Here is a 15031-nt window from a genome sequence, read left to right on the forward strand (position 1 = left end):
TTGGGCTTGCAAGTTAAGACAACGTGTAAACTGTTTCTCAGTTTGATCAACAAATATTGCTAACTAGCTATTGTTATAATACATTTATCAGTATTTAACTAGCAGGCACAATATATGTATCTGTTTTTTTGTCTTTTGTTTTTTTAATGCACAATTTTTAAAAATGTTTTGTCTAGTTTTGTTTTCTCTTTGTAAATGTTTTGAAGTTTGTATTTTAATTTTTAATAAAAAAATATTTAAAGAAAAACAAATATTGCTAACTTGTTTTTCAACTTAATCAAGAAGACAATAGTAGCCAAGAGAACTGTAACTGATTATCTAGGAATCTATCTTACTGGTTTGGAAGTCTGGATCCCAAAGCAAATCTACTAAGTCAGGTGTGTCAAACTCACATTGTCATGGTGGTGTCACATGACATATCGGGAGTTCCTCCCCTTCGCTAAACCCCTTCGGGTGTAGGTATGGCCGCGCATGATGCATCCAGCCTGTGGCCTGGGAGTTTGACAGCTCTGTACTAAGCCATACAGCATTATCTTGACCAATATCCCACCGTACATTATTTAACATATCATGGTTGCTATACCAACAATATTTCTCTTGTAATAAACCTTGATCCTTCTATTTTTCTTGCATGTGAAATAAATTTGAATTGTCCTCTGTCACTTCATCTTGTTTGAACTACCCCATGCTATTTGTTTCATGTGACATAAAATTCCAATAATTCCACTGACAGAAAAAAAAATTAATAACTTCAAAAATCCATTTTCTGATTCTTAATGATGCCTCAGATCTGTCATTCAAAATGATAATAAAATTCTTCTTTATAATTGTGCCAGACTTGCTTCAAGAAATATGGGTTATTTGGTTGGAAGAGAGTGTTAACTTCAGAAGAGGTGACTTATAACTTACTTCCATTCTTGGAGTATATCAACTTGCACTAATTTATATATTAAAGTTGGGTTGACTTTAAGATTAAGATAATAAGATAATATTAAATGTTCAAGGATTGACAGAGGACAGTTGATCTTTCAAAAAATTCTGCAATTTAGTCTCATTAAGATATATTGGGTGAAGGTGAATAAGGTGAAAATGATGAATATTTAAAATACCCCACCATGTCTACTAAGGTACAGATTTGTGTCTTTCTTCTTTCATATCTCTTTGTTCAATAATACTTTTGCTGCTGTAGCATCACATTAGTAATGATTTCCCAATGCAGCATTGGCATATATACATATATGGCAAGAAAGCAACAATTGATCTGAAAGTTTGAAGGATTGGTAGCATTGCCTGGGCAAAAAATTAAATTGAGTCTGCAGAAACTCCATTTCCTATTATCTGTATTTTGTAAAATAATGTGATTCTTCATTGTCCTATTTCTGTATAATCTAACTGAGGAAAATTGCAAATCTTTGTTTCAGCATTTGACTTTATTACTTTCTGATCAATATGTTTGAAAAGATGCATTTGAAAAGCTATTTATCAACTTTAGTGAAAGACCTGAGGGTCAATCAAAGTATTTTTATATGGTTTTATCGTTCTCTAAAGTAATAATAATTATTACTGAGGAGTTTATATGAGCTGCAATGTTGGAATAATATTAGGACAAGCATATTGTGATGCTTTTTACAGGTGTAAGCTTTTTTGCATTATTCTAATCTCTCTGAATTCTAATCAATGCCTGGGCATTTGCTAAGTTTTCATGCTATTTTTTTAAATATTATTTGAAAGGCTGTGTGATGAACACCAACCAGAAAGCACAGTTTCATTGAAAGTCAAAGGCATGATAGCATGAAGCCTTTGTGTAAGATAGCTATGGATCGAAAACCCAGAACAGTTGGCTTGTAATGTATGGCTTTCAGAACTAAGATAACTGGGAGATCTGGGAGATCAACTCAGTGAATCTGTAGATTTCTTTTTCTTCTTCTTCTCTTCTTGCTGGCTTGCATTCACATATTATATAGTCATTCACCTGTATGGGTATTTCTCTCTATGCACGTATATCCCAAAATACTACAGCTAGTGATACCACAGACTAGTTTTTTAAAGTAAAGACTGGATTGCTGAGTGTAATTGCATTTGCACTGACCTCATAGACTGTCATTGAGGGGGAAAATGAAGCAAAAGAACTAGACCAATCTTTCCATCTTGTTCATGGAGTTGCCCCTATGGAGGGCGTGCACCATGCCCAATAATTCAATACTCTAAATTTGTATAGCTGTTACTGGAAAAAGAATTAAATTTGCATTTTTATAGGTCTCTACCTATATACCCCTCAGTTTGTTGTTGATGTGTAGTAAAGTCTGCAAAACCACTGCCATAATCACACATGGCTTAACACTGACTGGTACAAAATCTTGACAACTTCTAAGTTGCATCAATTGCTTCATTTGCAGAGATGGTAGCTTAAAAACTTTTGTTCTATCCAGAAATTTAATTTTCTAATTGAAATTAAAAATGGTATAGAATACACGACAACATTAAACTTGGTTTAAAATTAAATGACTGTCCTTTAAATAAAATGTAAGACTCTGCCCTAATAGAGATGGAATGACATAATAAAACTAATGATGTAGACACAGGGGCAGGCACAGGGCAGAATGGAGGTGGGGGGGAAATGAACAAGGAACCAAGGGAAAGAAAGCCTGTAGTTGGCTAATTGAAATAGGTTATTTTAGGAGTGGGGGACAAGTATTTAGTCCCTTGACTCAGTAAATTCTATTAATTAATTAATAAAAGCTATAAATAGAGCAAATCTAACTTCATAGGGTTAGATTCTCAGCCGGTGCTATCTTCTGCTTCAACGGCTGCAATGTCTCAAAATAAAAGAGGTAGTTAAGGCAATTAAACTGCTCTTAACGTTCATAGACAACTTGATTTGGGGATATTTTAATTTGGAAAAGAAATAAGAGTTTGACATGGATAAATCAGTAGGCAGCCACATATTGGACATATATAAATGTCAAATATAGTAGCTGTCGCTGAGGAAAGGGGACATACAGATTTACATATTGTTGATTTTGATGAAAACTGGTGTTAACTGTAAACTGATCATGGGGCTCTCTTAAGGTTTATCCATAAAATGTTTGCTGATGGTACATGTGACAAGCAACAGGGAGAAAGCAGAGCTACTTAACTCATTTTTTGCATCTGTCTTTACACAAAGGGGAAAAACAGTCCAACCTATCAAAAACAGCACCACAGAAAACAGATTAGGAACACAAATTAAAATAGGGAAGAAAATGGTAAGTGAACACCTGTCTATTCTAGATGAGTTCAAATCACCAGGACCAGATGGATTACAACCCAAGGTTCTGAAGGAACTGGCAGATGCGGTTTCAGAACCACTGAACTATATTTTTCAAAGATCCTGGAGCACTGGGGAACTGCCAGAGGACTGGAAAAGAGCTGATGTAGTTCCCATATTCAATAAAGGGGAAAAATAGATCTAGAAAACTACAGACCCATCAGCCTGACCTCAATATCAGAGAAGATTATGGAAAAGATAATCAAGCAACAATTCAGCAAACACCTAGAAGCAAATAAAATAATAACCCAAAGCCAACATAGGTTTGTCAAAAACAGATCATGGCAGACTAATCTTATTGCATTCTTTGAGAAAGTGACAAAATTAGTAGACCAGAGGAATGCTGTTGATACAATTTACTTGGACTTCAGTAAGGCATTTGACAAAGTAGACCATAACCTACTACTCGATAAAATAGAAAAATGTGGGTTAGACAGCATCACCACCAGATGGATTCGTAACTGGCTGACCAACCGGACTCAATGTGTAGTCCTCAATGGAACTGCATCTACATGGAGGGAGGTATGCAGTGGGGTACCCACTGTTTTAGGATCACTACTCTTCAACATATTCATCAATGATTTGGACAAGGGGATAGATGGGGAACTCATCAAATTTGCAGACGACACCAAGCTAGCAGAAATAGCCAACACTCCGGAAGATAAGCTTAAGGTACAGAAGGATATTGACAGACTTGAACATTGGACTCTATCTAACAAAATAAAATTCAATGGTGAAAAAAGTAAGGTTCTACATTTAGGCAAGAAAAACAAAATGCACAGGTACAGTATATGTGGTACCTTGCTCAATAGTGGTGACTATGAGAGGGATCTTGGAATCCTAATGGACAATCACTTAAATATGAGCCAGCAGTGTGCTGCAGCGGCCAAAAAAGCCAACACAGTTCTAGGCTGTATTAACAGAGGAATAGAATCAAGATCACATCAGAGGTGGTATTCAGCAGGTTCTGACCAGTTCTGGAGAACCAGTAGCGGAAATTTTGAGTAGTTTGGAGAACTGGCAAATACCACCTCTGACTAGCCCTGCCCCCATCTATTCTCTGCCTCCCAAGTCCCAGCTGATTGGCTGGGTCTTCTTTTGTTGCCCTAAAAAGGGAAAATTGAGCTGGAAAGCAGGTTAGTGGGGTGGGGAGGGAATGGGATTTTGCAGTAACCTTCCCCCAGGAGTGGGGATGGAATGGGGATTTTGCATTATCCTTCACCTTGAGTGGGGTGGGAATAGAGTATCCTACCCCTGCCACACTCACCAAGCCACACCCACCAAGCCACAACACCACACCCACCAAGCCATGCCCACAGAGCTGGTAGTAAATTCTTTTGAATCCCACCACTGGATCACATGAAGTATTAATACCACTTTATAATGCCTTGCTAAGGCCATACTTGGAATAATGCATCCAATTTTGGTCGCCATTATCTAAAAAAAATGTTGAGACTCTAGAAAGAGTGCAGAGAAGAGCAACAAAAATGATTAGGGGACTGGAGGCTAAAACATACAATAAACAGTTGCTGGAACTGCATATGTCTAATCTTACAAAAAGAAGGACTGGGGTGACATGATAGCAGTGTTCCTATATCTCAGGGGCTGCCACAAAGAAGAGGGAGGCAAACTATTCTCCAAAGCACCTGAGGGTAGTACAAGAAACAATGGGTGGAAACTAATCAAGGAGAAAAGCAACTTAGAACTCAGGAGAAATTTCCTGACAGTTAGAACAATTAATCAGTGGAACAACTTGCCTCCAGAAGTTGTAAATACTCCAACAATGTAAGTTTTTAAGAAGAGATTAGATAACTATTTGCCTGAAATGGTGTAGGGTTTCCTTTCTAAGCAGGGGATTGGACTAGAATACCTCCAAGATCCCTTCCAACTCTGCTATTGTATTGTATTGTATTGTATTCCATTCCATTCCATTCCATTCCATTCCATTCCATTCCATTCCATTCCATTCCATGTGACATTTGACAATGTTAGAGCCCAGACTAGAATCCTGACAAAGACTCTAAATCAGCTGACATATAGACAGATGGATGGATGGATGGATGGATGGACGGATGGAATTTTGCATTGTTTTATTTACTCACAGCAAGTACTTAAGTGGATATGGAAAATATTGTATGTGCTTTTTCTTTACTTACAGCTGATGAAGTTTTGAAAACAAACCAGGCTAGTTTTAATTCAATTTCTGTCCAGTTTTAATCTATGGCAATAGCATTTTTGTGTGTGTCTGTGGCATCAGCAGTAAGCATGTTCAGCATCTCTGAAAAATTCAAGTTTCTCCTGCTCTCTGGGATATGTGTGTATGGGTATGTGTTTGTCTATGAGTATACACAAACTCACTGAACATTTTCTCTAGGTTGTTGCACCTTAATAGATTAGTTTTCAAATAGTTTCTAATTACCCAGGAAAATGTTACTAATAGCATGCAGATGCTTGGAAGGCAATAAGAAATTGTAATGTGATTTTAACAATCACATATAGGGCCAATGTATTTATATTTTTATTTCTGCTAAAGCCATAAAATGTGGCTTGATTAATGAAATATGTGGTTGTACTGGTCTTCCACTAGGCCACGTATCTAGATAGGAATTAATTGGAAATAATCTTACATTGAGTATCTGAATGTGGGTATGTGGATATTCCAGGGGAACCCCCCCCCTAAAAAAAAAAATTCTACTGGTTGTAGTTGGATACAACATTGACGAGTTGGAATCTTGAAGATCTTCCCTCTTCGCTTAGGAGATTCTCAATGTATATACTTCTCAGTGACATGTCATTATTAAGGACACAGGTCAATGACATCAAAGAAGTATTTGTCAGATATGATTTGATACGATACAACAGAATCTCTGGTTTGTATCCAGAAGATCTCCATCAAAATTCCTTGAATCTTTCAGAAGGGTAGGGAAAAAAGCTATAGCCTAGAAGCTTATTTATTATCAACAGTACTAAGTCCGACAGCCCAATTACTTGCAGTCAATGTTGGCATCAAAACACCTAATCAGGCTAACTGTTTCCTCTTGATCACATGATACTAGACTTTCCTAATCCATATTTAGACCTTTTTAAGCAGAACTTTAAAGTCAGGGCTAAAGCAGTGAAAAACTAATTCATGTGACCAATTCAGCTTTGTTTAATCAATTCCTGGGAGAGGTACCATAACTTAGGAAGGATGTCAGAAATGCATGCTATTGCTTACCTATAAACTTTGTGAAATCAATCCTCCTCCTCCTCCATCATCTATGCTGGCAATGGGGTAATTGTGCTAAAAATCCATAGTAGGAAATGAACAGGGGGAAAAGACCGCTTCCTATTTCTATGCTGCCCACAAAGATTAAAGTGATATCAAATTATAATTGAATATATGGGAACAGTTGACATGGATATACTTTTATTAGAATTTTCAGATAATGATGCAGTTCTAAGAAGTGGAATGAAATTATTCTCCCTCCTGACCACCGAGTGACATCATTGGGAACTTGTTCTCATGAACCATCAAGATCTATCTTAGTGGCTTTGCCTAAAATGCCTAATAATGCATTTTAGCTTTTTAATTTACTCATTTATTATTCAAAAAAACAAACAAACCCAGCTGTTGATTTCTTCAGAATTGTTATTAGTACACAGATATATAACTATTGAGCATAATAATAAATATCTCTGGCCAATACACCAACTTTTCTAATAAAACAGTACCACATACACACACATCATGTATGAGAATCACTGTGTAGTTTTACTCCTTGTCATTCCTTATATCACACTTGCTTTTCAGCTGAATTACTTGCTCAGAGACAATCTTGCTCATTTCTGATTATTCTCTTTCACAGGATAATTTTGCCTATTTAATAAGATCAAAGAATGAAGCCAGGCATGAGTTCAGGAAAGGTCACAGCATGTGCTCAAAGTATATTAGCTACAGTTCAGGCTGGCATCACTTGACCTCTAGGAAGAAAAAATTAAGCTGCAAAACAGTAAATATTTCCAGTAGCATTTTATTACATGCAGGGCAATTTATAGGGAATGAAGGCTATGGAAAAGCTTTCAGCAATGAAATAGAAATGCTTACATTTTTTTAAAAAAAATCATGCCTTGCTAGCTGGCTTTAAAATTGATTCCAGTCAAGGTTAATGGGAAGCTGCTAATGAAGAGACAGGCTCCATAACTCTGCATCTTGCCTCACTTATATCCTACCAGATTTAATACTATTTGCTACTACTATTGATAATTTTATTTGGAAAGTTGTGAATGTTGCTTTAAGGTTGACGTATCCTAACCCTAAAAAGTTTCATACTGACAATTCCAGATTCAGAAGTCCAAAGAAGCTTTTACTCACTACTGCATTTTCAGTAGATCCAATATGCTCCTAACAGCCCGCCCTGCCTTCCTTCCTTCCTTCCTTTCTTCCTCCCCCACCCTTCTTCCTTCCCATTCCCTTCCAAAATAATTTGAAACTGTTTGGAGTCTAAAGGGAGAGGCAAAGCAAAGGAACAAGGGTTTTGCATTCATTATTGACAGAATCAGTCTGGGAAAAAGAAAACATGGCATAAATGAACTGGTCAAAAATGGCATCCTCAATATAATGCATGCAAAACTTGAATTTACATAGCTGTTGATTATATGATTATCAATCCATAGTATCCTTCTGCACCATAGTAAAGCAAAGTTAGGGTTAGGATTAGGGTTTCTTTCTTTTTCAAAAAAAAGAAGAAGAAGTAAACTGTATGATAAAGAAGAATGAACCTTCCTTCCTGTGTTTTTTTTTTAATTTTTAGTACTTAACTCCTGGTGGCCCCTTATCTATTGCTATTAAAAAAGGCAAAAGAAGGCATAGAATTGCAAATTTAACAAGGAAGACATTCTAATATTTATGTATAAATGAAAATTTAAATATGTCTATTTATTGATTTTGATTATTGATCAGTTAAGAAAGAAATACTTTTCACTACAATGTCATCTTATGTGTTTGCTCAGATTGTCCAGATATTAGGAGCGGATGGGCAGTTTTAAGGATTCTCCCTATTTTCCTTTTGATGGTTCTTGATGTTTAAAATGAACTTGGACTGCTTTTTAAATAGAGAACTGCTGCTTGTAAAGTGAGAAATAAATCTACCTCTCTCCCCTTGTCTGGCTACTTTAGCAATGTTCAAAAGTCACATCAAAGACACAAGAATGTACTGTTCCCAGAATATCAACTGCAATACGGTGTTTTGCATTTCTGCATCAATTCAGCTGCTTGGCGGGTCTCTGATTTTCCCCACGAGCTGTTTTTGCTAACAGGGAAGACTTTGTCCTAATCCTGTTCAAGGGCTGAGAACCTTCCACATTCCCCAGAGCAGGGGAAAATATCCTAGAAAGCTCTCCAGGATATCCTTGGGAGAAGAGAGAAAGAGATGAGTGCAGCGGCCCTTTGGGGTGTTTTTTTTTTGTGTGTGTGTGTTTAGCATTAGAGTATTTGAAATATTCTATTTTATAAAAGCCAAAGGCTTAAAATATGGCATTTGTATACATCATTCTTTCCATTCAGTGCTCATCATATTGACAGGAATTGCTTCAACTCAACTATTTCATCAATGCGCTCAGGTAGCATCCTCAGGGCAGATTCCACTTTCATCTAAGAATCAGGTTTGGTCAAAAATCCCATTATTGTTTTAAAAACATATCCCAGGTGCACTCAAATTCCACTCCCACGCCTGTTGTTTTTTTCTCCCTTTCCCCACCCCAGCAGTATTCTTGCCTTTCTTTTCTTTTGTCTCTGCAGGCCTAAAGAGAAATGCCTGAAATGTGCAGAACCAGACCTTTGCCATCATCTTCGACAAGGCGCTGTCGTTTTATTGGGATTAACCTCCCAATTCCAGCTGCCCTTTGCTGTAATACAGGTCTGAACACACATAGCAGGGAGGGTGGCAACAATGCCAAGGCTGCAGTGTAGCAGTGACAGCTGTAGAATTGCACCTATTGATTGTGGGGTAAGGGAGAATGTTTCATCAACCTTTAATTGAGCCAATTTCTAAATGGAATAGGGTCAGGGCAACAGCAAGTCTGTGAGGAAAAGAAGATATCTATTCTGAGCTGAAAAGGGAGGGCTATCATGAAAGGTTTGTCATAAGCAAGCCACAGGTTTAATCCTGCTACAGAAGTTGTGGGGGGAAGAATCTGTTCACTAGATTCTCAATACGTGTGTGTGTGTGTGTGTGTGTGTGAGAGAGAGAGAGAGAGAGAGAGAGAGAGAGAGGGAGGGAGAGGGAGAGCAAGAGAGGGAGAGAGGGAATGTGCTATGGTGAGGTAAGAGACACAAACAGGAAAATTAACTTGGCATATCCTGATCTTTCTATACCAAGGATCCAATGAATTTATTTCTTGCAGGCTTCATTTTGTTCTTACGTCGTGTGTTTAAATATTCCATATGACAATAGCTGAAATTATCTAGATTCTGAAAGAGGCTAGGCAAATCTTAAAGACTGTAACACATTCCGAACGAACTGGTATACTGACATTGATTGGAAATTCACTGAATAAGTTTTCATGACCAACATGAAGTTCAGGTATCAATCTTGGAAAAGAATAACACAGTTGGAAGGGAGCTTGGCGGTCTTCTAGTCCAACCAATGAACAATCAACCAATGGAACAGTGAGAACAATCCACCAATGGAACAGCTTGCCCTCGGAAGTTGTGGGAGCGCCATCACTTGAGACCTTCAAGAAGAGATTGGACTGCCATTTGTCAGAAATGGTGTAGGGTCTCCCGCTTGGGCGGGGGGTTGGACTAGATGACCTACAAGGTCCCTTCCAACTCTGATGATCTGTTAACCTTCTGCTCAAGCAGGAAATCCTGTACCATTCCAGACTAATGGATTGTCCAATCTCTTCTTAAAAACCTCCTGCTAAAATAAAAAATATTTATTTTATCTAAAGGGAGAAAAAGTGATAGGCTGGGGGTGGGGAAGGAGAGGGGCAGGAACATTTTCTAATGAATAATTTCTTATAAGAGGACATGCAATATCAAAATCATAATACTAAATAATATATAAACCGGTTTAATATTTGTTAACTTGACTATCTAAACTTTTCTGTATCTAACATTTATTCAGATTTATTTATCAGATAATCTGTAAAATCTGTATAATTTGGGAACCAATTATAGAACCAGAGTTGGAAGAGACTACAGGTCATCTAATTCTTGAGATTTGATCCAGCCACTATGTATATTAATGATGGAAGCACTCTGATCATTCTAGAAGTACATTTAGACTGATGAAAATGGCAAAATTGCCCCTTTTAACCATCTTCCCCCCTCACTTCGCCATCCCTCCTTCTTTCACCTCATTTGCTGCAAGATTTCTGCATAAAAACCAGTTTATTGCCCTCTCTATTAATGTCTCATTTTCACAACAGTCAATAGCATCTTATCGCCTTACCTCAGGGCTAGATACGCCCTTTCAAATGGAAGAAAACGTGAGAGTGGCATCTGTTTAAACCAGCAAAGGTTAAGGTTAATGGCGAATACTTTTATGCTTATTTGCTAGCTTAAGAATCCCAGGCTGTCAGGTAGGTCTTAGGAAAGCCTGCTTGGGGAATGCTTATGAATGTATTTGTAGGGCAGCTAACTTGAAACCTTTTCTAATCCCAGCAATTTTACCCTGCTTACATTCCTTTTCACTTTGAAAGTTCGGCCTCTCTTCCTGGTAGATGGTGAAATGCTCTCACATTTGTGGGTTTTGTTTTCAGCTGCATTCCCTCAGAGTTTATACACACCATGGAGATCTGCGCTGTGTCTTTTAAGCAGATAAAAAGAGGGGTCAGTCACATGCAATTCCCCAACTCCTCATATAAACACTTTAACCGCTACAGCAAGATGCAGGCTTGGAATTACTCCCTCAGATTCAATTCCCTTTCCCTGCTCCACTTGTAAAAATGGTTAGTGTCCTCTATAAACTGCAGCTTGCCCAGGTCCAAAGCTTGCTGAGCAGTTGTAGAATAAATGTTAATCTAATACAGGTTACTGGGTCAAACACAATCACAGGCTTGTGGGAAAAGCTTAATACTGTTCTGCTTCTTCTAACACAGTAGACCTGGATATTATATGATAGGTTAAACACCACTGAACCATAGCAAAAATGTTCTTGGAAGTACAATTTAGTACGAAGAGAAGGCCTTTGAAACAGTGGCTGTCTCTTGACTTTATTCTCTAACAAACTCAAATTGCCTGAAAACAGTAACTTGCTTTAAAAGGAGGAAAGGAAATTAAAATCATTCTCAAGCCATATGGTCAGGCAGAGGGAAGAACAATGGAAAACCTCTGTGTATATTTGGGTGACATGAATGTATACTCTTGGCTAAGGAAACATTTGCTCATCTCTCTTGTAATATTTAGGCAGCCCATGGGATATGTAGTATATCCAGTGGGATATACTGAATTAAACCCCACTTCATCCATCTGAGTTAAGGCAGACAGGAAATCTGCAGCTCTCCAAATCTATTTTGCAAACCCAGAGATTCCTGAATGTTTGTCATTTAGAGTTGGGAAAAATATGAAAACTATAATGAACATCTTTAAGTAGACAAAAGAGCTTTTTTTTTAAAAAAACAAGCAAAACATTGACTCCATCCCAGGAGTATTTCCAAAAACCCAAGCTATGATCATGGGTGTGTCATGAGCACACCTATTTTCTCCTCTTTTTTTAATATACACCCTTCCCCCCCACCCAAAAAAAAAATTGATGAAGTTCAGCTCCGTTTGCCTACATGTTGCTTTATTTTAGGAGTGTGTGTCTCAGACTATTCAGATGTAGTCCCCTCCCGATATGAGAAAAATTTAAGCCCCAGATTTCCTACTCAACTAATATGAGGCTGGCAAATTTTGGCCTATTCTGATTGAGATAGATCAGTTGTGGTCTCTCTTTACAAAGTTTCAGTCCGTATCCTAAACTCTGCAAATGAGACAACGCACCAATTTGTTTGAATCATATAGTTAAATCAAGTCAATTCAGTTCAGAAGAACCCATTTCTGTACAGAAAGAGAATTATCCAAATCAATTAGAAGGGCTGCAGTTTGATTTAGAGATGTAATCAAATCAACCTTCTGATTTATGTACATCAATTCAATTTATAGATCTGATTGAATTGCCATTGGCTTTCTGAATTGAGCATTTGCACAATCGTAGAGAATAAAAATTAGATTATAAATCACGTCAGCTCTTTTATAATAATGTGCTTCTATTGAAGTTTTAAAGTTTTGCTTGAAGACCGTATCTCAGGAGGGAGGTTGTGGTAGCTCAGTTTTAGCACCTGCTGAACAGTGGTGGGATTCAAAATTTTTTACTACAGGTTCTGTGGACGTGGCTTGGTGGGTGTGACAGGGGAAGGGTACTGTAAAACCTCCAGTCAGAGGTGGCATTTGTCGGTTCTCTGAACTACTCAAAATTTCCACTACCGGTTCTCCAGAACTGGTCAGAACCTGCTGAATACCACCCCTGGGAAGGATATACTGCAAAATCTCCATTCCCTCCCCACCTCACTAACCTGCTTTCCAGCTCTGTTCTCCTGTGCAGGGCAACAAAAGAAGACCCAGCTGATCAGCTGGGACTCAGGAGGCAGAGAATAGATGGGGGTGGGGCAAGCCAGAGGTGGTATTTTCTGTTTCTCAAAACTACTCAAAATTTCCGCTACTGGTTCTCCAGAACTGATCAGAACCTGCTAAATACTACCACTGCTGCTGCAGCAGATGGAACATGGTAACTCAGGCATGCATGGACACATCTGCCTATATGTACATACAAGCTAAGAGTACTCACAATACATACTGAAAACTCATTCAGGGGTACTTAGATTCATGCCAAGCTATAATAAAAGCCTCTTATTTTTATATCTCACAAGACATATGTGGGTGATGCAACAGAAGGTGGGGAGGAGCAGGATTCACTAGTTGGCAAAGTAAAAAAATGAAACTGTTTATATTAAATTTTGGCTCCACAACTGACCCCTACCGGAGCTTTGCTAGTACAATATATAGGTTTTCTGGGAGGAATAGTAGATTTGTTTTAGTAAGATTAAAGAATAGAAAAGAGAGTTGATTGCGATTCCTAGAATTTCCTAAAATGGATAGTTTTGCCTTGGATTCTGGTTTACTATGAGATTTAATTCATTTCCTTGGAGGCCCTGGAGAGGAGGCTAAATGTGTAAATACTAAAACGTTTCAATTGTCTGGTCCTATATATCTAGAAATTTTGTTTATTGCTTATGCATTACTAAAAAGAAGGCAAAAGAATGTGTCAGTGAATATAATCCATGTGCTTATTGCAAACAGATATGCATGTTTTGAAGTTATTATTAACCACTTAGTATCCACAACAACTGGTCTGAGAATTCCAACATTTGCTAAGGAAAACATGATGGGTTTACAACACAGGTGTCAAACTCGATTGCATCATGTGATGTACCATGATGTATCACAATGTTTTTTGCCTTTGTATAGCCAGGGTGGGCATGGTGTACATGTGACACATCCAGCCCATGGGCTGCCAGTTTAACAGGCCTGGTTTACAACCTCATTTCTGCTACAGATATTATAAGTGGGCTGTTAAGTGAGACATCACATGACTATGACTTGCAATTGTACTGTTGGCTTATCTAGTGATTCTGCTCATCAGAAGCGGGTTGTGAAGTGGTGCAAATGGCTATCTCATGATTGCGAGATGCTTTAATGTTCATAAATGACTACCCGTTGTGAAGTGCCTGAACAACAATCATGTGACCATGAGGATGTTGTAAATGGGAGATATGTTGTAAAGTTACTTTTTTGATGTGCCATTGTAATTTTGAACATTTGCTGAGCAGGACTGTCATTAAGCAAGATCTACCTGAAGTAGAGAAGACGGTGATTAATTCGTGTGCTGCTTTATTTGCAGCTCAAGTGTTACATGTGGATGGGCAACTTCAAGGCTCCTGTTCTTTCTCCACATATAAACAATGGTTCCCTTCAGATAGAGGATGCCTTCAACTAACGTTCTCGGGCTACATATAGTCCTATGTTGGGGTACTGAAATTTCCTAAGAGAGCAAAATAGTGCATTAAAGATAACATGAACCTTCCCAATGCCCTTCAAATTTTAGGCCTTCTGATATAATTTAAAATCTTATCCCTCTTTCCAGAAGTTCCCCAGTAAAAGATGCAACTTCCTGATCTAATCCAGCCTTTCCAGCTGAGGTGTTCTTACCCATTATCCAAGAATTCCCCCCTTCAAAAAAAAGGGAGAAGGTAACAATTAGGCACACAGCATTCCCCAAATGTTTCTTCCCCAAACCCCAAAAACTTTAACCTCAGACTGTCTGCTATTGACCTCACCCCTTTCCTAAGAGGTCTGTAGGGGGCGTGCATAAGCGCACCAACGTGCCTACCGTCCCTGTCCTATTGTTTCTTTTATTTTTCTTATATGTACCCATTTCATGAATTCATGACTATGTATATATTTATACTTATTATCTTGTAAACAATTGACAAATCAAATAAATAAAATAAATAGATAAATAAAACAAATAAAATAGCCAGTCTAGCTAAACTTGTTATTTATTGTCTGAAACCCCTTGAATAAGCCCTTGGGTTTTAGCATTACAAAGAAGAAAGTTGAAGATCATCTGCTTACATGTTCATAGTTCCTTCCTTCCCTGCCCCCGGCCCCCCATATTACCTTTGTAAGTGAAAGCAAAC

At 37.9% G+C, this 15031-nt stretch overlaps 1 long non-coding RNA gene across 1 annotated transcript in view; it reads left to right on the plus strand.

Moving 5' to 3' along the window:
• LOC148133049 (uncharacterized) overlaps positions 1-14771 on the plus strand; it is a 31460-nt gene extending 16689 nt beyond the window's left edge. The window contains exon 3 of the long non-coding RNA XR_015747054.1: positions 14233-14771. This is a non-coding gene — a long non-coding RNA (uncharacterized LOC148133049). The remainder of the gene's footprint in view (positions 1-14232) is intronic.
• Positions 14772-15031: the final 260 nt, after the last annotated feature.

This window comes from Notechis scutatus, chromosome 1, assembly GCF_049901735.1.
Source record: "Notechis scutatus isolate UNSWTSFEM ecotype Mainland chromosome 1, rNotScu1.2, whole genome shotgun sequence".
Classification (NCBI taxonomy): Eukaryota; Metazoa; Chordata; class Lepidosauria; order Squamata; family Elapidae; genus Notechis; species Notechis scutatus.